Genomic DNA, 26,263 nt, shown 5'->3' on the forward strand with positions numbered 1-26,263 from the left:
TTTTGACTCGGGAGGCGTGTCCAGCTGAATTCAATCAGCTAGTGCTTTGGGGTTATATAAAGAACTTTTTCACCGCGGCAGCGGTTGCGGCGACTCTACCTGCGCGACTAAGACCAACGAGTGTAAAGACCATCGACTCTACCTGCGCGACTAAGACCGACGAGTGTAAAGACCATCGAATCTACCTTCGCCATGGACTCTACCTGCGCGACTCCACCGAGCAAAGACACCGACAAAGCACTTGAGTACTTTACTTTCTTGTTTTACTTTATCTTTACACTTATTTTTGTTGTCAGTGCATGTTTATTATGTGTTTTCTAATTCCTGTTGTTACTAACATTCGCAAAACACGGGAGGTACGCTGCAGGCGTAATCCTCACAACCTTCGTTCAATACATGTATCTGCTATTCCACAACTCTCTCTCTCCGTGGGCCTCTGGAATTGTCAATCAGCTGTTAACAAGGCAGATTTTATTACCTCCATAGCTACATATTCTGACTATAATCTCATGGCTCTAACTGAGACCTGGTTGAGGCCGGAGGACACTGCTACACATGCTACTCTTTCTGCTAATTTCTCTTTTTCCCACACTCCACGTCAGACAGGGAGAGGGGGTGGGACTGGACTACTAATTTCCAAAGAATGGAAATTCTCTCAGAGACTGTCACTGCCAACAATCAGCTCCTTTGAATTCCATGCAGTCACCATTATCCACCCCTTCTACATAAATGTGGTTGTCATCTACCGCCCACCAGGTAAATTAGGTCACTTCTTAGATGAACTGGATGTTCTTCTCTCATCTTTTTCTAATATTGACACTCCCTTGTTGGTGCTAGGTAACTTCAACATTTACGTTGACAAACCGCAAGCTGCAGACTTTCAGACTCTGCTTGCTTCTTTTGACCTAAAAAGAGCACCTACTTCTGCTACCCACAAATCAGGTAATCAGCTAGACCTTATTTACACACGACACTGCTTCACTGATCAAACAATAGTAACTCCACTACAAATATCGGATCATTTCCTTCTGTCTCTCAACATCCACATTACTCCTGAGCCGCCACACACTCCAACACTGGATACCTTTTGCAGAAACCTACGATCTCTCTCACCCAATAGACAATCCACCCTTGTTTCAGACTCTCTTCCTCCATCTTGCAATCTCTCTGCACTTGATTCGAACAGTGCCACTAATACACTCTGCTCCACACTAGCATCATGTCTAGACCGATTATGTCCTCTTGCATCCAGGCCAGCCCGTGCCAGTCCTCCTGCACCCTGGCTCTCGGATGCTCTCCGTGAGCATCGCTCAAAACTTCGGGCTGCAGAGAGAATTTGGCGGAAAACTAAAAATCCTGCACAGCTCTTAACATACCAAACTCTTCTGTCCTCTTTCTCAGCTGAGGATACTTCTGCAAAGCAGACATATTACCATCTGAAAATCAACAATGCCACTAATCCTCGCCTACTTTTTAAAACATTTTCCTCCCTCCTCTATCCTCCTCCTCCACCCGCATCCTCCACACTTACTACTGATGACTTTGCTACATTCTTTTGCACCAAAACTGCAAAAATCAGTGCTAAATTTGCTGCACCTACAACAAACACGCAAGATACACCACCAACACCACACACACTCACCTCTTTTTCTCAGCTCTCTGAGTCTGAGGTGTCCAAACTTGTGCTATCTAGCCATGCAACCACCTGTCCACTCGATCCCATTCCCTCTCATCTCTTGCAAGCCATCTCTCCTGCAGTCATACCAACACTGACTCAAATAATCAACACATCTCTTGACTCTGGTTTATTCCCCACTTCATTTAAGCAGGCTAGGGTAACCCCACTGCTAAAGAAACCCAACCTGGACCATACGCTACTTGAAAACTACAGACCAGTATCCCTGCTTCCATTCATGGCCAAGATTCTGGAGAAAGTAGTGTTCAATCAAGTCCTGGATTTTCTTACTCAAAACAATCTCATGGACAACAAGCAATCCGGCTTTAAGAAAGGCCACTCAACTGAGACGGCCCTGCTCTCGGTCGTGAAGGATCTCAGACTGGCTAAAGAAGACTCTAAATCATCAGTCCTCATTTTGCTGGACTTGTCAGCTGCTTTTGACACTGTCAACCACCAGATCCTGCTATCTACGCTCGAGTCACTGGGCGTTGAGGGCACTGTTATACAATGGTTCAGATCTTACCTCTCTGACAGGTCATTTAGGGTGTCTTGGAGGGGAGAGGTGTCCAACCTACAGCATCTAAACACTGGGGTACCTCAAGGCTCTGTTCTTGGGCCACTTCTCTTCTCCATCTACACATCATCTCTAGGACCAGTCATCCAGAGACATGGATTCTCCTATCACTGCTATGCTGATAATACTCAGCTATACCTCTCTTTTCATCCTGATGATCCCTCGGTTCCAGCTCGCATCTCAGCCTGCCTGTTGGATATTTCACACTGGATGAAAGATCATCATCTTCAGCTGAACCTCGTGAAAACGGAAATGCTTGTAGTTTCTGCCAACCCGACTCTACACCATAACTTTTCAATCCAGATGGATGGGGCAACCATTACTGCATCCAAAATGGTGAAAAGCCTTGGAGTAACGATTGATGACCAACTAAACTTCTCTGACCACATTTCTAGAACTGCTCGATCGTGCAGATTCGCACTCTATAACATCAGAAAGATCCGACCCTTCTTATCTGAACATGCAGCTCAACTCCTTGTTCAAACTCTTGTTCTCTCCAAACTGGAATACTGCAACTCTCTACTAGCTGGGCTTCCAGCTAACTCTGTCAAGCCTCTTCAACTGCTCCAGAATGCAGCAGCACGAGTGGTCTTCAATGAACCTAAACAAGCACATGTCACTCCGCTGCTAGTCCGTTTGCACTGGCTGCCAGTTGCTGCTCACATCAAATTCAAAGCCCTGATGTTTGCCTACAAAGTGACTTCTGGCCTTGCTCCTTCTTATCTGCTTTCACTTCTGCAGATCTATGTGCCCTCCAGAAACTTGCGTTCTGTGAATGAACGTCGCCTCGTGGTTCCATCCCAAAGAGGGAAGAAATCACTTTCGCGAACGCTCACGCTCAATCTGCCCAGTTGGTGGAATGAACTCCCTAACTGCATGAGAACTGCAGAGTCACTCGCTATTTTCAAGAAACGACTAAAAACTCAACTATTTAGTCTCCACTTCACTTCCTAAATCTGCAATTGCCTCTCTGAATATCACACTAACTGTACCCCAAAAAACAAACAAAACAAAAAAACTAATACTTCCCTTCTTAGACTTTACAGACCTGAAACTTGCCTATAGCACTTATTCATTGTTGCTCTTAGTTGTGTAAATTGCTTTCTTGTCCTCATTTGTAAGTCGCTTTGGATAAAAGCGTCTGCTAAATGACTAAATGTAAATGTAGTATTACCACAACAGAGTAATTAAAGTACTTAATGACAATATGTGTGTTCAGGGGCCGTGTGGAACAGCTTCTTCTCAAAATGAAGATGATGGCAGGGAAAATGTCCTCCACAATCTCATCAACAATGTGGTAGACAACAGACACTAGTTCACTTTATTTTAGTTGCCATAAAAAAATGTGATTGATAATGAGATTTATTTGAAGAGTGAATAGTACAGTAGGCTATAATACCTTATCAAGTGTTTCTATTAGTCACATTTCTGCTTGCTTTAGTTTATATTTTTGTCTAAATGCTTTTTATTTGAAATATCTCATCATATAACATACAGCCAACAATGTTATGGTTTATTAGATTAAAAATTATTAGTCTATTTTAGTATTTTGGTTATTGTTAATAAATAGTGTACTAATGTAATTCATATCAAAAAGCTTGAAAGGAAGAGGGGAACACAAGACACAAATTGTGAGTTTGCATATAATCTCACTGAGAGAGCAGTGTACTGAGGGCATGCAAGAAAATTTGTGCGTGAGCGGTGCATATTTGTGAGATTGTGAGAATTTGTGTGTAAGCAGCGTATGTGAGAGCTCGCAAGCAGTTTTGTCCACAAACAGGAAATCGATGCACAAACATTATACTGAGAAAGCTGTTCATCATGCTCACTTTGTGCAGGACGGTTTTGTGTTGTAAACCACTTGAATGTAAAGTAAATACAATAATGGCAACAATAAGAAAAAAACCAAAATCTGCATTTTGTCATGGTATTGGAGTTTACATATCGGCCTGTTGTGTCTAAGATGAATATTGCCAAGCCATTCACAGATATTGCCAGATAATCACTTTACCTCTACCATACTTTTAACAGATCATTTGTAATTCTCGCTGTCATCCTTTCTTGCATTGTCTTGAGCCATCACATTGCCAATTATATACTATATTGTTAGTAGCCTGGAGAGGTCAGAGTCATTCTGCTACATCAAATCACTTTCTACTGGATGTAAAATGCTCATTATAGAACATTATAGAATTTTACAATGTTAAGTTCTAATTCTGTAGTTATTTTGATGAAAGTAACTAAAAAGTAATAAAAGAGTAATGTAACATATTACAATTCTGAGACAGTAATATTGTAAGGTAAGGGATTACATTTAAATAACAGAAATAAGTAATCTGTAATGTATTACAGTTTCGAAGTAACTTGCACAACACTGTTCACTAAAGCTCTACATTTAAAGTTTCATTTATAAATTAGACCACACCATATAAAAACATAAACACTTGTTTGAGGATATGGAACACATTTTGTGTTTGGACTTTGCGGACTTTGCGTTGCGGAAGACTGGGTCGCTCTGGACTTTTTGCCTTGCTGTCAGTCAGTGCACTGCGGTCGCCGTTTGCCCCTGCCGGAGTTGTTCGGTTCTACTCTGGAGTGAATCGAGTTTCTGGGGCCGCCAGCACAGAGCCCGTGGGGTGCTCCCCTGGTTTCAAAGGCTGCCCCAACTGCTCTCATGTCTTGGTCCTGTACATCCCTCGGGACTTCCAGAATAAAGCAGTACAGCCAGTCTCCTTTGAAGACGCCAGTGACAGCTTGTAGACCAAAATGTTTGCTGTGAGGCTAAGGCGTTCTACTGCAGCACAGATACACGTACGTAAAAGCAGACAAGATTCAAAAACAAAGTGCCAACCCCAAACAAGGTTCCAGTCAAAATGACCATCTCAGACAAGTGTGAGCAATGCTTCAGTCTCTGTTATATGTCTGCAAATATGCCACACAGTGCAGATGCTCATACTACTGAAAAGGAAGTTACCTGACTGAGACTGAGACTGAGCCTGCTCCAAATGGCCTGCTCCAAATGGCCTGGTCAGCTCCAAGTGTGTGAAACTTAAGCGCCAAGTGGGCTGTACAAACCTCCTGGAGTTTCATTTATTTAACGTCTCCTACAAGACACTGCGTCCAGCCTATTATGTTTGAATGTCAAACCTACCCCAATCCTAAACCCAAGCTCAAAGTTTCCTGCTGCGTTTTATGGACCTCCAAACTTACCCCAACTCTAAACCCAACCTCACAGTAACAAACCTCCATGTGGTTTTCATTTATTCAATGTCTTGTACATGGCACAGAATACAACCTATTGCATTTTACTAATATCACACCTACCCCAGCCCCAGGGCCAACCTCACAGTAATCTGCTGTTTTGTATTCAATTTTACACCTAGCCCAACCCTAAACACAACCTCAGAGTAACCAGTTTCTATTTTCTTTATTTTTATGACTGTCTACTACAGCTACATCAATCGCAAACCCAGCCTACTTGTGGCATAAGTGCTTACCACTTAGAGGTCAGCCAGCCAACTTGCAGTGTAATCTCCTCCACTTGTAGATCTCTGAGCTGCAGCAACACCTAAGTGCTCTGACACAAAGACATAAAAGAAACCATTGCTTTTAACCTCCTCTTGGAGAGGAGAGAGTCTCCGACCCTGGATCTCAGGTCTTCTGTGGAGGGACTGTCAGGAATCCTGTGAGAGCATCCCATCCACACAACCTCTCGCCATAAAAACAAAGCAGAACGTGTGGTGAAGGAACTCCGGGTTGACAAAGCCTTGTCCTTGCTTCAAGCAGTTTGCTAACAAGGTGCTGAACAGAGTGCCGGTGGCACAAAGGATAACGCTTGTGACGATGGATCAGAAGATTGTAGGTTACGGAAACTAAGAAACTGTGCATGAGAACGTGCGTGAGTGTATGAGTGGCACTTGAGCAAGCGGAGCAGGGAAGTGCGGGCGGTCAGAAACCAGACTGGATCTCAAAAGTGGCAGTTCCCATATGGTCTAGCGGTCAGGATTCCTGGTTTTCACCCAGGCGGCCCGGGTTCGACTCCCGGTATGGGAAGGCTTGAGTGCTTTTGCTTCTGTCCTTTTCGGCCAGCAGTCGGACTGCAGCGACCTTGTAGGGTGTTGTTGTGTAAGTACCTCGTAAGCCTTCGATAGCTCAGTTGGTAGAGCGGAGGACTGTAGGTGGAAGTTGGCAATCCTTAGGTCGCTGGTTCGACTCCGGCTCGAAGGAGGCCTTTTGCGCTCAGCCCTGCTTTCTTGCCTTTGCCAAGTCATGCTAGGCGCTACAGCTCGAGGTTTACCATGGAGGTGAAAAGAAAGTTCCCTGACCGGGAATCGAACCCGGGCCGCGGCGGTGAGAGCGCCGAATCCTAACCACTAGACCACCAGGGAAGGGCTGGCAAAAGCTTGCCCTCAAGCCTCGCTGTGGGCCTCCAGCCAGGTGTGCTGCAGCTGCCTGCTCTGACAAAAATAGCTCTAACGCTTGTAACCTCCTCCTGGAGAGGAGAAAGTCTCAGAGCCTGGATCACAGTTCTTCTAGGGAGGGACTGTCACATGCTCTGTGTAAGAGCATCCTATCGGCACCACAACTTGTCATGATAACAAAGCACAGCATGCGTTGAAGGAACTCCATCTTGACCGAACCGTGTCCTCCTATCGGAGCAGGGTGCTCTTGAGCAGTGCAGAGAGAAACTGGGCCAGTGGCGCAATGGATAACGCGTCTGACTACGGATCAGAAGATTCTAGGTTCGACTCCTGGCTGGCTGGCTCGTTCTGGACTTTTTGCCCTGCTGTCAGTCAGTGCACTGCGGTCGCCGTTTGCCCCTGCCGGAGTTGTTCGGTTCTACTCTGGAGTGAATCGAGTTTCTGGGGCCGCCAGCACAGAGCCCGTGGGGTGCTCCCCTGGTTTCAAAGGCTGCCCCAACTGCTCTCATGTCTTGGTCCTGTACATCCCTCGGGACTTCCAGAATAAAGCAGTACAGCCAGTCTCCTTTGAAGACGCCAGTGACAGCTTGTAGACCAAAATGTTTGCTGTGAGGCTAAGGCGTTCTACTGCAGCACAGATACACGTACGTAAAAGCAGACAAGATTCAAAAACAAAGTGCCAACCCCAAACAAGGTTCCAGTCAAAATGACCATCTCAGACAAGTGTGAGCAATGCTTCAGTCTCTGTTATATGTCTGCAAATATGCCACACAGTGCAGATGCTCATACTACTGAAAAGGAAGTTACCTGACTGAGACTGAGCCTGCTCCAAATGGCCTGCTCCAAATGGCCTGGTCAGCTCCAAGTGTGTGAAACTTAAGCGCCAAGTGGGCTGTACAAACCTCCTGGAGTTTCATTTATTTAACGTCTCCTACAAGACACTGCGTCCAGCCTATTATGTTTGAATGTCAAACCTACCCCAATCCTAAACCCAAGCTCAAAGTTTCCTGCTGCGTTTTATGGACCTCCAAACTTACCCCAACTCTAAACCCAACCTCACAGTAACAAACTTCCATGTGGTTTTCATTTATTCAATGTCTTGTACATGGCACAGAATACAACCTATTGCATTTTACTAATATCACACCTACCCCAGCCCCAGGGCCAACCTCACAGTAATCTGCTGTTTTGTATTCAATTTTACACCTAGCCCAACCCTAAACACAACCTCAGAGTAACCAGTTTCTATTTTCTTTATTTTTATGACTGTCTACTACAGCTACATCAATCGCAAACCCAGCCTACTTGTGGCATAAGTGCTTACCACTTAGAGGTCAGCCAGCCAACTTGCAGTGTAATCTCCTCCACTTGTAGATCTCTGAGCTGCAGCAACACCTAAGTGCTCTGACACAAAGACATAAAAGAAACCATTGCTTTTAACCTCCTCTTGGAGAGGAGAGAGTCTCCGACCCTGGATCTCAGGTCTTCTGTGGAGGGACTGTCAGGAATCCTGTGAGAGCATCCCATCCACACAACCTCTCGCCATAAAAACAAAGCAGAACATGTGGTGAAGGAACTCCGGGTTGACAAAGCCTTGTCCTTGCTTCAAGCAGTTTGCTAACAAGGTGCTGAACAGAGTGCCGGTGGCACAAAGGATAACGCTTGTGACAATGGATCAGAAGATTGTAGGTTACGGAAACTAAGAAACTGTGCATGAGAACGTGCGTGAGTGTATGAGTGGCACTTGAGCAAGCGGAGCAGGGAAGTGCGGGCGGTCAGAAACCAGACTGGATCTCAAAAGTGGCAGTTCCCATATGGTCTAGCGGTCAGGATTCCTGGTTTTCACCCAGGCGGCCCGGGTTCGACTCCCGGTATGGGAAGGCTTGAGTGCTTTTGCTTCTGTCCTTTTCGGCCAGCAGTCGGACTGCAGCGACCTTGTAGGGTGTTGTTGTGTAAGTACCTCGTAAGCCTTCGATAGCTCAGTTGGTAGAGCGGAGGACTGTAGGTGGAAGTTGGCAATCCTTAGGTCGCTGGTTCGACTCCGGCTCGAAGGAGGCCTTTTGCGCTCAGCCCTGCTTTCTTGCCTTTGCCAAGTCATGCTAGGCGCTACAGCTCGAGGTTTACCATGGAGGTGAAAAGAAAGTTCCCTGACCGGGAATCGAACCCGGGCCGCGGCGGTGAGAGCGCCGAATCCTAACCACTAGACCACCAGGGAAGGGCTGGCAAAAGCTTGCCCTCAAGCCTCGCTGTGGGCCTCCAGCCAGGTGTGCTGCAGCTGCCTGCTCTGACAAAAATAGCTCTAACGCTTGTAACCTCCTCCTGGAGAGGAGAAAGTCTCAGAGCCTGGATCACAGTTCTTCTAGGGAGGGACTGTCACATGCTCTGTGTAAGAGCATCCTATCGGCACCACAACTTGTCATGATAACAAAGCACAGCATGCGTTGAAGGAACTCCATCTTGACCGAACCGTGTCCTCCTATCGGAGCAGGGTGCTCTTGAGCAGTGCAGAGAGAAACTGGGTCAGTGGCGCAATGGATAACGCGTCTGACTACGGATCAGAAGATTCTAGGTTCGACTCCTGGCTGGCTGGCTCGCTCTGGACTTTTTGCCCTGCTGTCAGTCAGTGCACTGCGGTCGCCGTTTGCCCCTGCCGGAGTTGTTCGGTTCTACTCTGGAGTGAATCGAGTTTCTGGGGCCGCCAGCACAGAGCCCGTGGGGTGCTCCCCTGGTTTCAAAGGCTGCCCCAACTGCTCTCATGTCTTGGTCCTGTACATCCCTCGGGACTTCCAGAATAAAGCAGTACAGCCAGTCTCCTTTGAAGACGCCAGTGACAGCTTGTAGACCAAAATGTTTGCTGTGAGGCTAAGGCGTTCTACTGCAGCACAGATACACGTACGTAAAAGCAGACAAGATTCAAAAACAAAGTGCCAACCCCAAACAAGGTTGCAGTCAAAATGACCATCTCAGACAAGTGTGAGCAATGCTTCAGTCTCTGTTATATGTCTGCAAATATGCCACACAGTGCAGATGCTCATACTACTGAAAAGGAAGTTACCTGACTGAGACTGAGACTGAGCCTGCTCCAAATGGCCTGCTCCAAATGGCCTGGTCAGCTCCAAGTGTGTGAAACTTAAGCGCCAAGTGGGCTGTACAAACCTCCTGGAGTTTCATTCATTTAACGTCTCCTACAAGACACTGCGTCCAGCCTATTATGTTTGAATGTCAAACCTACCCCAATCCTAAACCCAAGCTCAAAGTTTCCTGCTGCGTTTTATGGACCTCCAAACTTACCCCAACTCTAAACCCAACCTCACAGTAACAAACCTCCATGTGGTTTTCATTTATTCAATGTCTTGTACATGGCACAGAATACAACCTATTGCATTTTACTAATATCACACCTACCCCAGCCCCAGGGCCAACCTCACAGTAATCTGCTGTTTTGTATTCAATTTTACACCTAGCCCAACCCTAAACACAACCTCAGAGTAACCAGTTTCTATTTTCTTTATTTTTATGACTGTCTACCACAGCTACATCAATCGCAAACCCAGCCTACTTGTGGCATAAGTGCTTACCACTTAGAGGTCAGCCAGCCAACTTGCAGTGTAATCTCCTCCACTTGTAGATCTCTGAGCTGCAGCAACACCTAAGTGCTCTGACACAAAGACATAAAAGAAACCATTGCTTTTAACCTCCTCTTGGAGAGGAGAGAGTCTCCGACCCTGGATCTCAGGTCTTCTGTGGAGGGACTGTCAGGAATCCTGTGAGAGCATCCCATCCACACAACCTCTCGCCATAAAAACAAAGCAGAACGTGTGGTGAAGGAACTCCGGGTTGACAAAGCCTTGTCTTTGCTTCAAGCAGTTTGCTAACAAGGTGCTGAACAGAGTGCCAGTGGCACAAAGGATAACGCTTGTGACGATGGATCAGAAGACTGTAGGTTACGGAAACTAAGAAACTGTGCATGAGAACGTGCGTGAGTGTATGAGTGGCACTTGAGCAAGCGGAGCAGGGAAGTGCGGGCGGTCAGAAAGAACTGGAGTTTGTGCCAAGACTGGATCTCAAAAGTGGCAGTTCCCATATGGTCTAGCGGTCAGGATTCCTGGTTTTCACCCAGGCGGCCCGGGTTCGACTCCCGGTATGGGAAGGCTTGAGTGCTTTTGCTTCTGTCCTTTTCGGCCAGCAGTCGGACTGCAGCGACCTTGTAGGGTGTTGTTGTGCAAGTAACTTGTAAGCCTTCGATAGCTCAGTTGGTAGAGCGGAGGACTGTAGGTGGGATGTTGGCAATCCTTAGGTCGCTGGTTCGACTCCGGCTCGAAGGAGGCCTTTTGCGCTCAGCCCTGCTTTCTTGCCTTTGCCAAGTCATGCTAGGCGCTACAGCTCGAGGTTTACCATGGAGGTGAAAAGAAAGTTTCCTGACCGGGAATCGAACCCGGGCCACGGCGGTGAGAGAACCGAATCCTAACCACTAGACCACCAGGGAAGGGCTGGCAAGAGCTTGCCCTCAAGCCTCGCTGTGGGCCTCCAGCCAGGTGTGCTGCGGCTGCCTGCTCTGACAAAAATAGCTCTAACGCTTGTAACCTCCTCCTGGAGAGGAGAAAGTCTCAGAGCCTGGATCACAGTTCTTCTAGGGAGGGACTGTCACATGCTCTGTGTAAGAGCATCCTATCGGCACCACAACTTGTCATGATAACAAAGCACAGCATGCGTCGAAGGAACTCCATCTTGACCGAACCGTGTCCTCCTATCGGAGCAGGGTGCTCTTGAGCAGTGCAGAGAGAGACTGGGCCAGTGGCGCAATGGATAACGCGTCTGACTACGGATCAGAAGATTCTAGGTCCGACTCCTGGCTGGCTCGCTCTGGTCTTTTTGCCTTGCTGTCAGTCAGTGCACTGCGGTCGCCGTTTGCCCCTGCCGGAGTTGTTCGGTTCTACTCTGGAGTGAATCGAGTTTCTGGGGCCGCCAGCACAGAGCCCGTGGGGTGCTCCCCTGGTTTCAAAGGCTGCCCCAACTGCTCTCATGTCTTGGTCCTGTACATCCCTCGGGACTTCCAGAATAAAGCAGTACAGCCAGTCTCCTTTGAAGACGCCAGTGACAGCTTGTAGACCAAAATGTTTGCTGTAAGGCTAAGGCGTTCTACTGCAGCACAGATACACGTACGTAAAAGCAGACAAGATTCAAAAACAAAGTGCCAACCCCAAACAAGGTTCCAGTCAAAATGACCATCTCAGACAAGTGTGAGCAATGCTTCAGTCTCTGTTATATGTCTGCAAATATGCCACACAGTGCAGATGCTCATACTACTGAAAAGGAAGTTACCTGACTGAGACTGAGACTGAGCCTGCTCCAAATGGCCTGCTCCAAATGGCCTGGTCAGCTCCAAGTGTGTGAAACTTAAGCGCCAAGTGGGCTGTACAAACCTCCTGGAGTTTCATTCATTTAACGTCTCCTACAAGACACTGCGTCCAGCCTATTATGTTTGAATGTCAAACCTACCCCAATCCTAAACCCAAGCTCAAAGTTTCCTGCTGCGTTTTATGGACCTCCAAACTTACCCCAACTCTAAACCCAACCTCACAGTAACAAACCTCCATGTGGTTTTCATTTATTCAATGTCTTGTACATGGCACAGAATACAACCTATTGCATTTTACTAATATCACACCTACCCCAACCCCAGGGCCAACCTCACAGTAATCTGCTGTTTTGTATTCAATTTTACACCTAGCCCAACCCTAAACACAACCTCAGAGTAACCAGTTTCTATTTTCTTTATTTTTATGACTGTCTACTACAGCTACATCAATCGCAAACCCAGCCTACTTGTGGCATAAGTGCTTACCACTTAGAGGTCAGCCAGCCAACTTGCAGTGTAATCTCCTCCACTTGTAGATCTCTGAGCTGCAGCAACACCTAAGTGCTCTGACACAAAGACATAAAAGAAACCATTGCTTTTAACCTCCTCTTGGAGAGGAGAGAGTCTCCGACCCTGGATCTCAGGTCTTCTGTGGAGGGACTGTCAGGAATCCTGTGAGAGCATCCCATCCACACAACCTCTCGCCATAAAAACAAAGCAGAACGTGTGGTGAAGGAACTCCGGGTTGACAAAGCCTTGTCCTTGCTTCAAGCAGTTTGCTAACAAGGTGCTGAACAGAGCGCCAGTGGCACAAAGGATAACGCTTGTGACGATGGATCAGAAGATTGTAGGTTACGGAAACTAAGAAACTGTGCATGAGAACGTGCGTGAGTGTATGAGTGGCACTTGAGCAAGCGGAGCAGGGAAGTGCGGGCGGTCAGAAAGAACTGGAGTTTGTGCCAAGACTGGGTCTCAAAAGTGGCAGTTCCCATATGGTCTAGCGGTCAGGATTCCTGGTTTTCACCCAGGCGGCCCGGGTTCGACTCCCGGTATGGGAAGGCTTGTAGGGTGTTGTTGTGTAAGTGCTTCGTAAGCCTTCGATAGCTCAGTTGGTAGAGCGGAGGACTGTAGGTGGGATGTTGGCAATCCTTAGGTCGCTGGTTCGACTCCGGCTCGAAGGAGGCCTTTTGCGCTCAGCCCTGCTTTCTTGCCTTTGCCAAGTCATGCTAGGCGCTACAGCTCGAGGTTTACCATGGAGGTGAAAAGAAAGTTCCCTGACCGGGAATCGAACCCGGGCCGCGGCGGTGAGAGCGCCGAATCCTAACCACTAGACCACCAGGGAAGAGCTGGCAAGAGCTTGCCCTCAAGCCTCGCTGTGGGCCTGCAGCCAGGTGTGCTGCAGCTGCCTGCTCTGACAAAAATAGCTCTAACGCTTGTAACCTCCTCCTGGAGAGGAGAAAGTCTCAGAGCCTGGATCACAGTTCTTCTAGGGAGGGACTGTCACATGCTCTGTGTAAGAGCATCCTATCGGCACCACAACTTGTCATGATAACAAAGCACAGCATGCGTCGAAGGAACTCCATCTTGACCGAACCGTGTCCTCCTATCGGAGCAGGGTGCTCTTGAGCAGTGCAGAGAGAGACTGGGCCAGTGGCGCAATGGATAACGCGTCTGACTACGGATCAGAAGATTCTAGGTTCGACTCCTGGCTGGCTCGCTCTGGTCTTTTTGCCTTGCTGTCAGTCAGTGCACTGCGGTCGCCGTTTGCCCCTGCCGGAGTTGTTCGGTTCTACTCTGGAGTGAATCGAGTTTCTGGGGCCGCCAGCACAGAGCCCGTGGGGTGCTCCCCTGGTTTCAAAGGCTGCCCCAACTGCTCTCATGTCTTGGTCCTGTACATCCCTCGGGACTTCCAGAATAAAGCAGTACAGCCAGTCTCCTTTGAAGACGCCAGTGACAGCTTGTAGACCAAAATGTTTGCTGTGAGGCTAAGGCGTTCTACTGCAGCACAGATACACGTACGTAAAAGCAGACAAGATTCAAAAACAAAGTGCCAACCCCAAACAAGGTTCCAGTCAAAATGACCATCTCAGACAAGTGTGAGCAATGCTTCAGTCTCTGTTATATGTCTGCAAATATGCCACACAGTGCAGATGCTCATACTACTGAAAAGGAAGTTACCTGACTGAGACTGAGACTGAGCCTGCTCCAAATGGCCTGCTCCAAATGGCCTGGTCAGCTCCAAGTGTGTGAAACTTAAGCGCCAAGTGGGCTGTACAAACCTCCTGGAGTTTCATTCATTTAACGTCTCCTACAAGACACTGCGTCCAGCCTATTATGTTTGAATGTCAAACCTACCCCAATCCTAAACCCAAGCTCAAAGTTTCCTGCTGCGTTTTATGGACCTCCAAACTTACCCCAACTCTAAACCCAACCTCACAGTAACAAACCTCCATGTGGTTTTCATTTATTCAATGTCTTGTACATGGCACAGAATACAACCTATTGCATTTTACTAATATCACACCTACCCCAGCCCCAGGGCCAACCTCACAGTAATCTGCTGTTTTGTATTCAATTTTACACCTAGCCCAACCCTAAACACAACCTCAGAGTAACCAGTTTCTATTTTCTTTATTTTTATGACTGTCTACTACAGCTACATCAATCGCAAACCCAGCCTACTTGTGGCATAAGTGCTTACCACTTAGAGGTCAGCCAGCCAACTTGCAGTGTAATCTCCTCCACTTGTAGATCTCTGAGCTGCAGCAACACCTAAGTGCTCTGACACAAAGACATAAAAGAAACCATTGCTTTTAACCTCCTCTTGGAGAGGAGAGAGTCTCCGACCCTGGATCTCAGGTCTTCTGTGGAGGGACTGTCAGGAATCCTGTGAGAGCATCCCATCCACACAACCTCTCGCCATAAAAACAAAGCAGAACGTGTGGTGAAGGAACTCCGGGTTGACAAAGCCTTGTCCTTGCTTCAAGCAGTTTGCTAACAAGGTGCTGAACAGAGCGCCAGTGGCACAAAGGATAACGCTTGTGACGATGGATCAGAAGATTGTAGGTTACGGAAACTAAGAAACTGTGCATGAGAACGTGTATGAGTGGCACTTGAGCAAGCGGAGCGGGGAAGTGCGGGCGGTCAGAAAGAACTGGAGTTTGTGCCAAGACTGGGTCTCAAAAGTGGCAGTTCCCATATGGGCTAGCGGTCAGGATTCCTGGTTTTCACCCAGGCGGCCCGGGTTCGACTCCCGGTATGGGAAGGCTTGAGTGCTTTTGCTTCTGTCCTTTTCGGCCAGCAGTCGGACTGCAGCGACCTTGTAGGGTGTTGTTGTGTAAGTGCCTCGTAAGCCTTCGATAGCTCAGTTGGTAGAGCGGAGGACTGTAGGTGGGATGTTGGCAATCCTTAGGTCGCTGGTTCGACTCCGGCTCGAAGGAGGCCTTTTGCGCTCAGCCCTGCTTTCTTGCCTTTGCCAAGTCATGCTAGGCGCTACAGCTCGAGGTTTACCATGGAGGTGAAAAGAAAGTTCCCTGACCGGGAATCGAACCCGGGCCACGGCGGTGAGAGCGCCAAATCCTAACCACTAGACCACCAGGGAAGGGCTGGCAAGAGCTTGCCCTCAAGCCTCGCTGTGGGCCTCCAGCCAGGTGTGCTGCAGCTGCCTGCTCTGACAAAAATAGCTCTAACGCTTGTAACCTCCTCCTGGAGAGGAGAAAGTCTCAGAGCCTGGATCACAGTTCTTCTAGGGAGGGACTGTCACATGCTCTGTGTAAGAGCATCCTATCGGCACCACAACTTGTCATGATAACAAAGCACATCATGCGTCGAAGGAACTCCATCTTGACCGAACCGTGTCCTCCTATCGGAGCAGGGTGCTCTTGAGCAGTGCAGAGAGAAACTGGGCCAGTGGCGCAATGGATAACGCGTCTGACTACGGATTAGAAGATTCTAGGTTCGACTCCTGGCTGGCTGGCTCGCTCTGGACTTTTTGCCCTGCTGTCAGTCAGTGCCCTGCGGTTGCCGTTTGCCCCTGCCGGAGTTGTTGGGTTCTACTCTGGAGTGAATCGAGTTTCTGGGGCCGCCAGCACAGAGCCCGTGGGGTGCTCCCCTGGTTTCAAAGGCTGCCCCAACTGCTCTCATGTCTTGGTCCTGTACATCCCTCGGGACTTCCAGAATAAAGCAGTACAGCCAGTCTCCTTTGAAGACGCCAGTGACAGCTTGTAGACCAAAATGTTTGCTGTGAGGCTAAGGCGTTCTACTGCAGCACAGATACACGTACGTAAAAGCAGACAAGATTCAAAAACAAAGTGCCAACCCCAAACAAGGTTGCAGTCAAAATGACCATCTCAGACAAGTGTGAGCAATGCTTCAGTCTCTGTTATATGTCTGCAAATATGCCACACAGTGCAGATGCTCATACTACTGAAAAGGAAGTTACCTGACTGAGACTGAGACTGAGCCTGCTCCAAATGGCCTGCTCCAAATGGCCTGGTCAGCTCCAAGTGTGTGAAACTTAAGCGCCAAGTGGGCTGTACAAACCTCCTGGAGTTTCATTCATTTAACGTCTCCTACAAGACACTGCGTCCAGCCTATTATGTTTGAATGTCAAACCTACCCCAATCCTAAACCCAAGCTCAAAGTTTCCTGCTGCGTTTTATGGACCTCCAAACTTACCCCAACTCTAAACCCAACCTCACAGTAACAAACCTCCATGTGGTTTTCATTTATTCAATGTCTTGTACATGGCACAGAATACAACCTATTGCATTTTACTAATATCACACCTACCCCAACCCCAGGGCCAACCTCACAGTAATCTGCTGTTTTGTATTCAATTTTACACCTAGCCCAACCCTAAACACAACCTCAGAGTAACCAGTTTCTATTTTCTTTATTTTTATGACTGTCTACTACAGCTACATCAATCGCAAACCCAGCCTACTTGTGGCATAAGTGCTTACCACTTAGAGGTCAGCCAGCCAACTTGCAGTGTAATCTCCTCCACTTGTAGATCTCTGAGCTGCAGCAACACCTAAGTGCTCTGACACAAAGACATAAAAGAAACCATTGCTTTTAACCTCCTCTTGGAGAGGAGAGAGTCTCCGACCCTGGATCTCAGGTCTTCTGTGGAGGGACTGTCAGGAATCCTGTGAGAGCATCCCATCCACACAACCTCTCGCCATAAAAACAAAGCAGAACGTGTGGTGAAGGAACTCCGGGTTGACAAAGCCTTGTCCTTGCTTCAAGCAGTTTGCTAACAAGGTGCTGAACAGAGTGCCGGTGGCACAAAGGATAACGCTTGTGACGATGGATCAGAAGATTGTAGGTTACGGAAACTAAGAAACTGTGCATGAGAACGTGCGTGAGTGTATGAGTGGCACTTGAGCAAGCGGAGCAGGGAAGTGCGGGCGGTCAGAAACCAGACTGGATCTCAAAAGTGGCAGTTCCCATATGGTCTAGCGGTCAGGATTCCTGGTTTTCACCCAGGTGGCCCGGGTTCGACTCCCGGTATGGGAAGGCTTGAGTGCTTTTGCTTCTGTCCTTTTCGGCCAGCAGTCGGACTGCAGCGACCTTGTAGGGTGTTGTTGTGCAAGTAACTTGTAAGCCTTCGATAGCTCAGTTGGTAGAGCGGAGGACTATAGGTGGGATGTTGGCAATCCTTAGGTCGCTGGTTCGACTCCGGCTCGAAGGAGGCCTTTTGCGCTCAGCCCTGCTTTCTTGCCTTTGCCAAGTCATGCTAGGCGCTACAGCTCGAGGTTTACCATGGAGGTGAAAAGAAAGTTCCCTGACCGGGAATCGAACCCGGGCCGCGGCGGTGAGAGCGCCGAATCCTAACCACTAGACCACCAGGGAAGGGCTGGCAAGAGCTTGCCCTCAAGCCTCGCTGTGGGCCTCCAGCCAGGTGTGCTGCAGCTGCCTGCTCTGACAAAAATAGCTCTAACGCTTGTAACCTCCTCCTGGAGAGGAGAAAGTCTCAGAGCCTGGATCACAGTTCTTCTAGGGAGGGACTGTCACATGCTCTGTGTAAGAGCATCCTATCGGCACCACAACTTGTCATGATAACAAAGCACAGCATGCGTCGAAGGAACTCCATCTTGACCGAACCGTGTCCTCCTATCGGAGCAGGGTGCTCTTGAGCAGTGCAGAGAGAAACTGGGCCAGTGGCGCAATGGATAACGCGTCTGACTACGGATCAGAAGATTCTAGGTTCGACTCCTGGCTGGCTGGCTCGCTCTGGACTTTTTGCCCTGCTGTCAGTCAGTGCACTGCGGTCGCCGTTTGCCCCTGCCGGAGTTGTTCGGTTCTACTCTGGAGTGAATCGAGTTTCTGGGGCCGCCAGCACAGAGCCCGTGGGGTGCTCCCCTGGTTTCAAAGGCTGCCCCAACTGCTCTCATGTCTTGGTCCTGTACATCCCTCGGGACTTCCAGAATAAAGCAGTACAGCCAGTCTCCTTTGAAGACGCCAGTGACAGCTTGTAGACCAAAATGTTTGCTGTGAGGCTAAGGCGTTCTACTGCAGCACAGATACACGTACTTAAAAGCAGACAAGATTCAAAAACAAAGTGCCAACCCCAAACAAGGTTGCAGTCAAAATGACCATCTCAGACAAGTGTGAGCAATGCTTCAGTCTCTGTTATATGTCTGCAAATATGCCACACAGTGCAGATGCTCATACTACTGAAAAGGAAGTTACCTGACTGAGACTGAGACTGAGCCTGCTCCAAATGGCCTGCTCCAAATGGCCTGGTCAGCTCCAAGTGTGTGAAACTTAAGCGCCAAGTGGGCTGTACAAACCTCCTGGAGTTTCATTCATTTAACGTCTCCTACAAGACACTGCGTCCAGCCTATTATGTTTGAATGTCAAACCTACCCCAATCCTAAACCCAAGCTCAAAGTTTCCTGCTGCGTTTTATGGACCTCCAAACTTACCCCAACTCTAAACCCAACCTCACAGTAACAAACCTCCATGTGGTTTTCATTTATTCAATGTCTTGTACATGGCACAGAATACAACCTATTGCATTTTACTAATATCACACCTACCCCAGCCCCAGGGCCAACCTCACAGTAATCTGCTGTTTTGTATTCAATTTTACACCTAGCCCAACCCTAAACACAACCTCAGAGTAACCAGTTTCTATTTTCTTTATTTTTATGACTGTCTACCACAGCTACATCAATCGCAAACCCAGCCTAATTGTGGCATAAGTGCTTACCACTTAGAGGTCAGCCAGCCAACTTGCAGTGTAATCTCCTCCACTTGTAGATCTCTGAGCTGCAGCAACACCTAAGTGCTCTGACACAAAGACATAAAAGAAACCATTGCTTTTAACCTCCTCTTGGAGAGGAGAGAGTCTCCGACCCTGGATCTCAGGTCTTCTGTGGAGGGACTGTCAGGAATCCTGTGAGAGCATCCCATCCACACAACCTCTCGCCATAAAAACAAAGCAGAACGTGTGGTGAAGGAACTCCGGGTTGACAAAGCCTTGTCTTTGCTTCAAGCAGTTTGCTAACAAGGTGCTGAACAGAGCGCCAGTGGCACAAAGGATAACGCTTGTGACGATGGATCAGAAGATTGTAGGTTATGGAAACTAAGAAACTGTGCATGAGAACGTGCGTGAGTGTATGAGTGGCACTTGAGCAAGCAGAGCAGGGAAGTGCGGGCGGTCAGAAAGAACTGGAGTTTGTGCCAAGACTGGGTCTCAAAAGTGGCAGTTCCCATATGGTCTAGCGGTCAGGATTCCTGGTTTTCACGCAGGCGGCCCGGGTTCGACTCCCGGTATGGGAAGGCTTGAGTGCTTTTGCTTCTGTCCTTTTCGGCCAGCAGTCGGACTGCAGCGACCTTGTAGGGTGTTGTTGTGTAAGTGCCTCGTAAGCCTTCGATAGCTCAGTTGGTAGAGCGGAGGACTGTAGGTGGGATGTTGGCAATCCTTAGGTCGCTGGTTCGACTCCAGCTCGAAGGAGGCCTTTTGCGCTCAGCCCTGCTTTCTTGCCTTTGCCAAATCATGCTAGGCGCTACAGCTCGAGGTTTACCATGGAGGTGAAAAGAAAGTTCCCTGACCGGGAATCGAACCCGGGCCGCGGCGGTGAGAGCGCCGAATCCTAACCACTAGACCACCAGGGAAGGGCTGGCAAGAGCTTGCCCTCAAGCCTCGCTGTGGGCCTCCAGCCAGGTGTGCTGCAGCTGCCTGCTCTGACAAAAATAGCTCTAACACTTGTAACCTCCTCCTGGAGAGGAGAAAGTCTCAGAGCCTGGATCACAGTTCTTCTAGGGAGGGACTGTCACATGCTCTGTGTAAGAGCATCCTATCGGCACCACAACTTGTCATGATAACAAAGCACAGCATGCATCGAAGGAACTCCATCTTGACCGAACCGTGTCCTCCTATCGGAGCAGGGTGCTCTTGAGCAGTGCAGAGAGAAACTGGGCCAGTGGTGCAATGGATAACGCGTCTGACTACGGATCAGAAGATTCTAGGTTTGACTCCTGGCTGGCTGGCTCGCTCTGGACTATTTGCCCTGCTGTCAGTCAGTGCACTGCGGTCGCCGTTTGCCCCTGCCGGAGTTGTTCGGTTCTACTCTGGAGTGAATCGAGTTTCTGGGGCCGCCAGCACAGAGCCCGTGGGGTGCTCCCCTGGTTTCAAAGGCTGCCCCAACTGCTCTCATGTCTTGGTCCTGTACATCCCTCGGGACTTCCAGAATAAAGCAGTACAGCCAGTCTCCTTTGAAGACGCCAGTGACAGCTTGTAGACCAAAATGTTTGCTGTGAGGCTAAGGCGTTCTACTGCAGCACAGATACACGTACGTAAAAGCAGACAAGATTCAAAAACAAAGTGCCAACCCCAAACAAGGTTCCAGTCAAAATGACCATCTCAGACAAGTGTGAGCAATGCTTCAGTCTCTGTTATATGTCTGCAAATATGCCACACAGTGCAGATGCTCATACTACTGAAAAGGAAGTTACCTGACTGAGACTGAGACTGAGCCTGCTCCAAATGGCCTGGTCAGCTCCAAGTGTGTGAAACTTAAGCGCCAAGTGGGCTGTACAAACCTCCTGGAGTTTCATTCATTTAACGTCTCCTACAAGACACTGCGTCCAGCCTATTATGTTTGAATGTCAAACCTACCCCAATCCTAAACCCAAGCTCAAAGTTTCCTGCTGCGTTTTATGGACCTCCAAACTTACCCCAACTCTAAACCCAACCTCACAGTAACAAACCTCCATGTGGTTTTCATTTATTCAATGTCTTGTACATGGCACAGAATACAACCTATTGCATTTTACTAATATCACACCTACCCCAGCCCCAGGGCCAACCTCACAGTAATCTGCTGTTTTGTATTCAATTTTACACCTAGCCCAACCCTAAACACAACCTCAGAGTAACCAGTTTCTATTTTCTTTATTTTTATGACTGTCTACTACAGCTACATCAATCGCAAACCCAGCCTACTTGTGGCATAAGTGCTTACCACTTAGAGGTCAGCCAGCCAACTTGCAGTGTAATCTCCTCCACTTGTAGATCTCTGAGCTGCAGCAACACCTAAGTGCTCTGACACAAAGACATAAAAGAAACCATTGCTTTTAACCTCCTCTTGGAGAGGAGAGAGTCTCCGACCCTGGATCTCAGGTCTTCTGTGGAGGGACTGTCAGGAATCCTGTGAGAGCATCCCATCCACACAACCTCTCGCCATAAAAACAAAGCAGAACGTGTGGTGAAGGAACTCCGGGTTGACAAAGCCTTGTCTTTGCTTCAAGCAGTTTGCTAACAAGGTGCTGAACAGAGCGCCAGTGGCACAAAGGATAACGCTTGTGACGATGGATCAGAAGATTGTAGGTTATGGAAACTAAGAAACTGTGCATGAGAACGTGCGTGAGTGTATGAGTGGCACTTGAGCAAGCAGAGCAGGGAAGTGCGGGCGGTCAGAAAGAACTGGAGTTTGTGCCAAGACTGGGTCTCAAAAGTGGCAGTTCCCATATGGTCTAGCGGTCAGGATTCCTGGTTTTCACGCAGGCGGCCCGGGTTCGACTCCCGGTATGGGAAGGCTTGAGTGCTTTTGCTTCTGTCCTTTTCGGCCAGCAGTCGGACTGCAGCGACCTTGTAGGGTGTTGTTGTGTAAGTGCCTCGTAAGCCTTCGATAGCTCAGTTGGTAGAGCGGAGGACTGTAGGTGGGATGTTGGCAATCCTTAGGTCGCTGGTTCGACTCCAGCTCGAAGGAGGCCTTTTGCGCTCAGCCCTGCTTTCTTGCCTTTGCCAAGTCATGCTAGGCGCTACAGCTCGAGGTTTACCATGGAGGTGAAAAGAAAGTTCCCTGACCGGGAATCGAACCCGGGCCGCGGCGGTGAGAGCGCCGAATCCTAACCACTAGACCACCAGGGAAGGGCTGGCAAGAGCTTGCCCTCAAGCCTCGCTGTGGGCCTCCAGCCAGGTGTGCTGCAGCTGCCTGCTCTGACAAAAATAGCTCTAACACTTGTAACCTCCTCCTGGAGAGGAGAAAGTCTCAGAGCCTGGATCACAGTTCTTCTAGGGAGGGACTGTCACATGCTCTGTGTAAGAGCATCCTATCGGCACCACAACTTGTCATGATAACAAAGCACAGCATGCATCGAAGGAACTCCATCTTGACCGAACCGTGTCCTCCTATCGGAGCAGGGTGCTCTTGAGCAGTGCAGAGAGAAACTGGGCCAGTGGCGCAATGGATAACGCGTCTGACTACGGATCAGAAGATTCTAGGTTCGACTCCTGGCTGGCTGGCTCGCTCTGGACTATTTGCCCTGCTGTCAGTCAGTGCACTGCGGTCGCCGTTTGCCCCTGCCGGAGTTGTTCGGTTCTACTCTGGAGTGAATCGAGTTTCTGGGGCCGCCAGCACAGAGCCCGTGGGGTGCTCCCCTGGTTTCAAAGGCTGCCCCAACTGCTCTCATGTCTTGGTCCTGTACATCCCTCGGGACTTCCAGAATAAAGCAGTACAGCCAGTCTCCTTTGAAGACGCCAGTGACAGCTTGTAGACCAAAATGTTTGCTGTGAGGCTAAGGCGTTCTACTGCAGCACAGATACACGTACGTAAAAGCAGACAAGATTCAAAAACAAAGTGCCAACCCCAAACAAGGTTGCAGTCAAAATGACCATCTCAGACAAGTGTGAGCAATGCTTCAGTCTCTGTTATATGTCTGCAAATATGCCACACAGTGCAGATGCTCATACTACTGAAAAGGAAGTTACCTGACTGAGACTGAGACTGAGCCTGCTCCAAATGGCCTGGTCAGCTCCAAGTGTGTGAAACTTAAGCGCCAAGTGGGCTGTACAAACCTCCTGGAGTTTCATTCATTTAACGTCTCCTACAAGACACTGCGTCCAGCCTATTATGTTTGAATGTCAAACCTACCCCAATCCTAAACCCAAGCTCAAAGTTTCCTGCTGCGTTTTATGGACCTCCAAACTTACCCCAACTCTAAACCCAACCTCACAGTAACAAACCTCCATGTGGTTTTCATTTATTCAATGTCTTGTACATGGCACAGAATACAACCTATTGCATTTTACTAATATCACACCTACCCCAGCCCCAGGGCCAACCTCACAGTAATCTGCTGTTTTGTATTCAATTTTACACCTAGCCCAACCCTAAACACAACCTCAGAGTAACCAGTTTCTATTTTCTTTATTTTTATGACTGTCTACTACAGCTACATCAATCGCAAACCCAGCCTACTTGTGGCATAAGTGCTTACCACTTAGAGGTCAGCCAGCCAACTTGCAGTGTAATCTCCTCCACTTGTAGATCTCTGAGCTGCAGCAACACCTAAGTGCTCTGACACAAAGACATAAAAGAAACCATTGCTTTTAACCTCCTCTTGGAGAGGAGAGAGTCTCCGACCCTGGATCTCAGGTCTTCTGTGGAGGGACTGTCAGGAATCCTGTGAGAGCATCCCATCCACACAACCTCTCGCCATAAAAACAAAGCAGAACGTGTGGTGAAGGAACTCCGGGTTGACAAAGCCTTGTCCTTGCTTCAAGCAGTTTGCTAACAAGGTGCTGAACAGAGTGCCGGTGGCACAAAGGATAACGCTTGTGACGATGGATCAGAAGATTGTAGGTTACGGAAACTAAGAAACTGTGCATGAGAACGTGTATGAGTGGCACTTGAGCAAGCGGAGCAGGGAAGTGCGGGCGGTCAGAAACCAGACTGGATCTCAAAAGTGGGAGTTCCCATATGGTCTAGCGGTCAGGATTCCTGGTTTTCACCCAGGCGGCCCGGGTTCGACTCCCGGTATGGGAAGGCTTGAGTGCTTTTGCTTCTGTCCTTTTCGGCCAGCAGTCGGACTGCAGCGACCTTGTAGGGTGTTGTTGTGTAAGTAACTTGTAAGCCTTCGATAGCTCAGTTGGTAGAGCGGAGGACTGTAGGTGGGATGTTGGCAATCCTTAGGTCGCTGGTTCGACTCCGGCTCGAAGGAGGCCTTTTGCGCTCAGCCCTGCTTTCTTGCCTTTGCCAAGTCATGCTAGGCGCTACAGCTCGAGGTTTACCATGGAGGTGAAAAGAAAGTTCCCTGACCGGGAATCGAACCCGGGCCGCGGCGGTGAGAGCGCCGAATCCTAACCACTAGACCACCAGGGAAGGGCTGGCAAGAGCTTGCCCTCAAGCCTCGCTGTGGGCCTCCAGCCAGGTGTGCTGCAGCTGCCTGCTCTGACAAAAATAGCTCTAACGCTTGTAACCTCCTCCTGGAGAGGAGAAAGTCTCAGAGCCTGGATCACAGTTCTTCTAGGGAGGGACTGTCACATGCTCTGTGTAAGAGCATCCTATCGGCACCACAACTTGTCATGATAACAAAGCACATCATGCGTCGAAGGAACTCCATCTTGACCGAACCGTGTCCTCCTATCGGAGCAGGGTGCTCTTGAGCAGTGCAGAGAGAGACTGGGTCAGTGGCGCAATGGATAACGCGTCTGACTACGGATCAGAAGATTCTAGGTTCGACTCCTGGCTGGCTGGCTCGCTCTGGACTTTTTGCCCTGCTGTCAGTCAGTGCACTGCGGTCGCCGTTTGCCCCTGCCGGAGTTGTTCGGTTCTACTCTGGAGTGAATCGAGTTTCTGGGGCCGCCAGCACAGAGCCCGTGGGGTGCTCCCCTGGTTTCAAAGGCTGCCCCAACTGCTCTCATGTCTTGGTCCTGTACATCCCTCGGGACTTCCAGAATAAAGCAGTACAGCCAGTCTCCTTTGAAGACGCCAGTGACAGCTTGTAGACCAAAATGTTTGCTGTGAGGCTAAGGCGTTCTACTGCAGCACAGATACACGTACGTAAAAGCAGACAAGATTCAAAAACAAAGTGCCAACCCCAAACAAGGTTCCAGTCAAAATGACCATCTCAGACAAGTGTGAGCAATGCTTCAGTCTCTGTTATATGTCTGCAAATATGCCACACAGTGCAGATGCTCATACTACTGAAAAGGAAGTTACCTGACTGAGACTGAGACTGAGCCTGCTCCAAATGGCCTGCTCCAAATGGCCTGGTCAGCTCCAAGTGTGTGAAACTTAAGCGCCAAGTGGGCTGTACAAACCTCCTGGAGTTTCATTCATTTAACGTCTCCTACAAGACACTGCGTCCAGCCTATTATGTTTGAATGTCAAACCTACCCCAATCCTAAACCCAAGCTCAAAGTTTCCTGCTGCGTTTTATGGACCTCCAAACTTACCCCAACTCTAAACCCAACCTCACAGTAACAAACCTCCATGTGGTTTTCATTTATTCAATGTCTTGTACATGGCACAGAATACAACCTATTGCATTTTACTAATATCACACCTACCCCAGCCCCAGGGCCAACCTCACAGTAATCTGCTGTTTTGTATTCAATTTTACACCTAGCCCAACCCTAAACACAACCTCAGAGTAACCAGTTTCTATTTTCTTTATTTTTATGACTGTCTACCACAGCTACATCAATCGCAAACCCAGCCTAATTGTGGCATAAGTGCTTACCACTTAGAGGTCAGCCAGCCAACTTGCAGTGTAATCTCCTCCACTTGTAGATCTCTGAGCTGCAGCAACACCTAAGTGCTCTGACACAAAGACATAAAAGAAACCATTGCTTTTAACCTCCTCTTGGAGAGGAGAGAGTCTCCGACCCTGGATCTCAGGTCTTCTGTGGAGGGACTGTCAGGATTCCTGTGAGAGCATCCCATCCACACAACCTCTCGCCATAAAAAAAAGCAGAACGTGTGGTGAAGGAA

General features: G+C 48.7%; 1 protein-coding gene and 31 non-coding genes across 32 annotated transcripts in view; 24 read left to right on the forward strand and 8 right to left on the reverse strand.

Moving 5' to 3' along the window:
* The window catches only part of myrfl (myelin regulatory factor like), a 250,410-nt gene that overhangs the window by 199,154 nt on the left and 24,993 nt on the right, over positions 1–26,263 (forward strand). The gene's annotated exons all lie outside the window — the stretch shown is intronic.
* trnae-uuc (transfer RNA glutamic acid (anticodon UUC)) lies at positions 6,234–6,305 on the forward strand. The gene has a single exon. It is a non-coding gene; the product is annotated as a tRNA-Glu (tRNA).
* Positions 6,394–6,479, forward strand: trnay-gua (transfer RNA tyrosine (anticodon GUA)). The gene is given in 2 exon segments: positions 6,394–6,430; positions 6,444–6,479. It is a non-coding gene; the product is annotated as a tRNA-Tyr (tRNA).
* trnae-cuc (transfer RNA glutamic acid (anticodon CUC)) lies at positions 6,569–6,640 on the reverse strand. The gene has a single exon. It is a non-coding gene; the product is annotated as a tRNA-Glu (tRNA).
* On the forward strand, positions 6,943–7,019 carry trnar-acg (transfer RNA arginine (anticodon ACG)). Its single transcript has one exon. It is a non-coding gene; the product is annotated as a tRNA-Arg (tRNA).
* trnae-uuc (transfer RNA glutamic acid (anticodon UUC)) lies at positions 8,482–8,553 on the forward strand. Its single transcript has one exon. It is a non-coding gene; the product is annotated as a tRNA-Glu (tRNA).
* On the forward strand, positions 8,642–8,727 carry trnay-gua (transfer RNA tyrosine (anticodon GUA)). The gene is given in 2 exon segments: positions 8,642–8,678; positions 8,692–8,727. It is a non-coding gene; the product is annotated as a tRNA-Tyr (tRNA).
* trnae-cuc (transfer RNA glutamic acid (anticodon CUC)) lies at positions 8,817–8,888 on the reverse strand. Its single transcript has one exon. It is a non-coding gene; the product is annotated as a tRNA-Glu (tRNA).
* trnae-uuc (transfer RNA glutamic acid (anticodon UUC)) lies at positions 10,752–10,823 on the forward strand. The gene has a single exon. It is a non-coding gene; the product is annotated as a tRNA-Glu (tRNA).
* Positions 10,912–10,998, forward strand: trnay-gua (transfer RNA tyrosine (anticodon GUA)). The gene is given in 2 exon segments: positions 10,912–10,948; positions 10,963–10,998. It is a non-coding gene; the product is annotated as a tRNA-Tyr (tRNA).
* Positions 11,462–11,534, forward strand: trnar-acg (transfer RNA arginine (anticodon ACG)). Its single transcript has one exon. It is a non-coding gene; the product is annotated as a tRNA-Arg (tRNA).
* trnae-uuc (transfer RNA glutamic acid (anticodon UUC)) lies at positions 13,019–13,090 on the forward strand. Its single transcript has one exon. It is a non-coding gene; the product is annotated as a tRNA-Glu (tRNA).
* Positions 13,127–13,213, forward strand: trnay-gua (transfer RNA tyrosine (anticodon GUA)). Its single transcript is given in 2 exon segments — positions 13,127–13,163; positions 13,178–13,213. It is a non-coding gene; the product is annotated as a tRNA-Tyr (tRNA).
* trnae-cuc (transfer RNA glutamic acid (anticodon CUC)) lies at positions 13,303–13,374 on the reverse strand. The gene has a single exon. It is a non-coding gene; the product is annotated as a tRNA-Glu (tRNA).
* Positions 13,677–13,749, forward strand: trnar-acg (transfer RNA arginine (anticodon ACG)). The gene has a single exon. It is a non-coding gene; the product is annotated as a tRNA-Arg (tRNA).
* Positions 15,226–15,297, forward strand: trnae-uuc (transfer RNA glutamic acid (anticodon UUC)). Its single transcript has one exon. It is a non-coding gene; the product is annotated as a tRNA-Glu (tRNA).
* On the forward strand, positions 15,386–15,472 carry trnay-gua (transfer RNA tyrosine (anticodon GUA)). The gene is given in 2 exon segments: positions 15,386–15,422; positions 15,437–15,472. It is a non-coding gene; the product is annotated as a tRNA-Tyr (tRNA).
* trnae-cuc (transfer RNA glutamic acid (anticodon CUC)) lies at positions 15,562–15,633 on the reverse strand. Its single transcript has one exon. It is a non-coding gene; the product is annotated as a tRNA-Glu (tRNA).
* On the forward strand, positions 17,481–17,552 carry trnae-uuc (transfer RNA glutamic acid (anticodon UUC)). Its single transcript has one exon. It is a non-coding gene; the product is annotated as a tRNA-Glu (tRNA).
* Positions 17,641–17,727, forward strand: trnay-aua (transfer RNA tyrosine (anticodon AUA)). The gene is given in 2 exon segments: positions 17,641–17,677; positions 17,692–17,727. It is a non-coding gene; the product is annotated as a tRNA-Tyr (tRNA).
* Positions 17,817–17,888, reverse strand: trnae-cuc (transfer RNA glutamic acid (anticodon CUC)). The gene has a single exon. It is a non-coding gene; the product is annotated as a tRNA-Glu (tRNA).
* trnar-acg (transfer RNA arginine (anticodon ACG)) lies at positions 18,191–18,267 on the forward strand. Its single transcript has one exon. It is a non-coding gene; the product is annotated as a tRNA-Arg (tRNA).
* Positions 19,752–19,823, forward strand: trnae-uuc (transfer RNA glutamic acid (anticodon UUC)). The gene has a single exon. It is a non-coding gene; the product is annotated as a tRNA-Glu (tRNA).
* On the forward strand, positions 19,912–19,998 carry trnay-gua (transfer RNA tyrosine (anticodon GUA)). Its single transcript is given in 2 exon segments — positions 19,912–19,948; positions 19,963–19,998. It is a non-coding gene; the product is annotated as a tRNA-Tyr (tRNA).
* Positions 20,088–20,159, reverse strand: trnae-cuc (transfer RNA glutamic acid (anticodon CUC)). Its single transcript has one exon. It is a non-coding gene; the product is annotated as a tRNA-Glu (tRNA).
* trnae-uuc (transfer RNA glutamic acid (anticodon UUC)) lies at positions 22,009–22,080 on the forward strand. Its single transcript has one exon. It is a non-coding gene; the product is annotated as a tRNA-Glu (tRNA).
* Positions 22,169–22,255, forward strand: trnay-gua (transfer RNA tyrosine (anticodon GUA)). Its single transcript is given in 2 exon segments — positions 22,169–22,205; positions 22,220–22,255. It is a non-coding gene; the product is annotated as a tRNA-Tyr (tRNA).
* trnae-cuc (transfer RNA glutamic acid (anticodon CUC)) lies at positions 22,345–22,416 on the reverse strand. The gene has a single exon. It is a non-coding gene; the product is annotated as a tRNA-Glu (tRNA).
* On the forward strand, positions 22,719–22,795 carry trnar-acg (transfer RNA arginine (anticodon ACG)). Its single transcript has one exon. It is a non-coding gene; the product is annotated as a tRNA-Arg (tRNA).
* trnae-uuc (transfer RNA glutamic acid (anticodon UUC)) lies at positions 24,242–24,313 on the forward strand. The gene has a single exon. It is a non-coding gene; the product is annotated as a tRNA-Glu (tRNA).
* On the forward strand, positions 24,402–24,488 carry trnay-gua (transfer RNA tyrosine (anticodon GUA)). The gene is given in 2 exon segments: positions 24,402–24,438; positions 24,453–24,488. It is a non-coding gene; the product is annotated as a tRNA-Tyr (tRNA).
* Positions 24,578–24,649, reverse strand: trnae-cuc (transfer RNA glutamic acid (anticodon CUC)). The gene has a single exon. It is a non-coding gene; the product is annotated as a tRNA-Glu (tRNA).

The sequence above is a fragment of the Danio rerio genome, chromosome 4, assembly GCF_052040795.2.
Source record: "Danio rerio strain M-AB ecotype USA chromosome 4, GRCz13ab, whole genome shotgun sequence".
Lineage (NCBI taxonomy): Eukaryota > Metazoa > Chordata > Actinopteri > Cypriniformes > Danionidae > Danio > Danio rerio.